The 3,597-nt window shown below is 31.2% G+C and overlaps 1 non-coding gene across 1 annotated transcript; it reads right to left on the bottom strand.

Moving 5' to 3' along the window:
* Window positions 1-3,100: 3,100 nt before the first annotated feature.
* On the bottom strand, window positions 3,101-3,163 carry LOC119511047. The gene has a single exon (XR_005212133.1). It is a non-coding gene; the product is annotated as a U7 small nuclear RNA (small nuclear RNA).
* Window positions 3,164-3,597: the final 434 nt, after the last annotated feature.

Genomic DNA, 3,597 nt, shown 5'->3' with positions numbered 1-3,597 from the left:
ACCCAAATAGCACTCAGCAAACTTTGCAAACCTAACAGAAAAAAAATTATAGCACATTTATAGAAGGCATTACCTCTGAAAATATTAACTTTGAAAGATAAAATAATCCCTTAAAAATATATTGGTGAACATTGCATATGATGTATATTTATACAACAAAATATGCAAAATGTTCACAACATAAAATTAATTGACTTATCCTCTTATATCTTTGTGTGGTTGATGTAGATTTTCTCATAAGCACTGCTAAGGCTTTATTCTCTTTCTTTGAAAAGGTCAGATTACAGAGTTGCTTAAATTTCTACATGAAGATGGCAAATTAAGTTTAGAGGCTATACTTCTGGGTAAGGACATTATCTATTTTACAGAAATATAAATCATGAAACTCATTAATTTACCTAAATATCAGAGAAGTAAATTATCTTAGGGGAGCCTTCACACTAAGTTGAATTGCTCTAAATACAGACTCCATAAAATTCAGATATTAATTATTTTAGACAACAGTTTTTATATTTCTGATAATCCATGAGCTGATTTTATAAATAATGCTGTACATATAATTATCACCTACAATAAGTGGAGGATAAAGAGTAGCTGGAAATTTGGCTAGGAAATATTTCAATGTTCTTTTTCCTGACTAGTTTGATATAAGTGATACATTAACAGTGGAGTTTCTAGTAGATTAGACTCTCTTATAAAGGATATTTCATTTAACTTGGTGATCATGCTTCCTCTTCTAATCTGTTTGCCCTTGTCCAGCTCTTTTCCTGATCCCCATCTTCAATGACAAACTCTATTCTCCAATGCACTTTGTGTCATATCTTCATTATTTACAGCCTTGACTGAGTAATCTCAGCCTTTGTATTGCTAATGCAAAGTATTATAAGTAATGGATGCAATAAACTGCATCTTAGCTTAGACAGATAGAACCAAATGCTTTTAGATTTTCTAGAATAATTTCAGTAATTGACATTCCTCTGCCACTGTTGCATATGATTAGTGCTTCAGCTGTTGCCTGATAGTCAAGTGATTTCTGCCTGCTCAAGTTCTAACAAGAGGCCCTCGATAAATACAACAGAGAATTTGCTTTTGTTTGCTTCTGTTTGTTTTACTTCTTGCAAAAGAAAACCTCTTCTTTGTTGTCTTTTCCCCCTTCTTCTCAACCAAATTTCTGATCATTAGGTCTTTAATCAATACAATGATTATTAGACTTTCCTGGAATATATGTATGACCAAAAAATTCAAGAAATCCGATGTGTATACACATATGCATATGCGTGCACATATAGCCACAATGTAAATTTATCAACTCTAGAATATGGCTAGTCTTCAGAGACTTCTAAGCAATTGCTGAATCCAGCACTATGTTTCATGAGATCTCTTAGATATTTTGAGCTGTTTTCATATACTAATGCAATTATAAATTAATTTTATTCTTAATTGCTGATGTGTATTTCCAAATTTAAGAACTTAATATAATAACTGTTTGTGGGGGGTGGTATATAGGAACTCTGTACTTTCTGCATTATTTTTCTGTAAACCTACAACTTCTCTAATAAACAAACAAAACTGTACAGCATCTTAATTCATCTTTGAAGTATTTCGGGGTAAAGTGACTGAAATTATATATGTCATTTTCCCATCCGGGTAGAGTTCTAAGAGTACTTTACTAGTTTTCATTCTCTCAAAGTGTAAGGAGAATAGTGGCATCCCATTATTAATTTACCTAGGAATTCAAATTAAATATTTTAATTATTTAATTAGTCTATTGTTCTATAGAGCTTATCCTGTGGGGAAAATTGCTAAGCGCAGCAAGCATTAACTATTGAAGGCATTAATCAAGCTAAATATGCAAAGTTCTTCTTCATGTATATTATTTTACTTGGCACATATGTTCAGATGTTTTATTAGGAAGATGGTAGACAATTAATATAAGTTTCTCCTCAGCTGATGAAAGAGTAAATCTAATTTTTTCAAAGATGTCATAGCATTATGTGATAATTCGGTTACATAAACACACAATGATGAAACATGCAGAATACATTTCACACAAAATTTGGCTCCGAGACAACCACGAATTAATGGCAAAAGTTGAGACAAACCACCTTGTATTGGAAAGGAAAGAGACAAAACCGAGCACCTGGTCCAATAGTTTTATTTCTTATCATTGATAAACATGAGTATTGAAAAGTTTGAGGACTATGCCCAAAGTATTGCAGGAAGTAGCAGAACCTGGAACTGATTTTGACTGCTCTCATTTAGTCCACTGACCCTTCAGAAAGCCAGCGTGGAAAAGAGGTCAAGACTATACCTTGCATGAATTTTTAAATCTCAAATATAAAGCATGCATTTGTATAATGTCATAATAAAAGCTGTTTTTAAATGACGATATATATACATATATATACATACATATATTTCCAATCATAAAAGAATTACAGTGATTTAACTTGCAATCATTTTTACATTCGATCATATATACTTTTGCTTTTTAGTTCTGCATCATATTTAAATGAGAGAGAAAAACTGAAGATGACACTCACTACCTATTAACTGATGAGCTAAATGAAAATTTTTTTTATTTAGCTTAAGATGCCCTAATGTAATGCTGAAAAGTTGCCTGTCTTGGAAAACAGAATATATTAAGTTCTGTAAGTCATTTAGTCAATGCCTACATAATTAATAGAGTATATGAGGATATAGGCATTGTAGGCAGATAGAACGTCATATAATCTTGTCACTGTCATGAAACAATATGAGACTGAGGAAGGGAATTAATCTGAGAATCAGTTTCTTAATCTTTAAAATCCTCACTGGTTTATTATAAGAATTGAGATTATGTATATAAAACTCTCAAAATGCTAAATATGGTTAGCACTCAATAAATGGCAGAGATTATTATTGCTTTTGTTTTACTATCATTATAATAATTTTTAGAAAATATTGGTACATAAAAATATTTGAGAGATATCATAGTAATTTTTAATATTATTAAACCTATGTATTCCTTCCTATGTATACATACACATGCTCAAATGTGCACACAGTTTACAAAATTTTAGCAAATATTTATTTATTTATTTATTTATCTATTTATTTTAAGTGTTTTCCAGCTGAATCCAGAAAACCTGTCAGACAAATTCTAAAAAGAGCTGTAACACTTTTAGGAAGTATTTAAATCCATAAATTCCATTGACATTGGATATGAATCCCTTATTCTGGAACATATTTTCACTACAAAAAAGGTAATAACACAAGGCCCTTAAATGATATCAATAAGAAGAAAAGGAAAACTTCCAATGTTAAGCTATTGAAAAGACTGCCTATAACTGAAGATGGAGAGTATAGCAAATTATGGAGGAAAGCACATAGGACTGTGAACCAAATAGAAATAGGATTGATGAGAATGCTACAAAGCAGTTTTGATATAGCTATATGTGTATAAATGGCACTTAGAAACAACAATTTGCTCGGTGGGTCTTGGAATAACCAAATTCTGTTCCTGATCTAGCATTTCCTCCCAGAAAACTCTTGAAGAGAAATATGTGCAGATAATGACTAGGAAAACAACGTACTTCTCTGTAATTAATCCGTGAG

The sequence above is a fragment of the Choloepus didactylus genome, chromosome 15, assembly GCF_015220235.1.
Source record: "Choloepus didactylus isolate mChoDid1 chromosome 15, mChoDid1.pri, whole genome shotgun sequence".
Taxonomy (NCBI): domain Eukaryota; kingdom Metazoa; phylum Chordata; class Mammalia; order Pilosa; family Megalonychidae; genus Choloepus; species Choloepus didactylus.
This window is presented reverse-complemented; position numbering and strand designations above follow the sequence as displayed.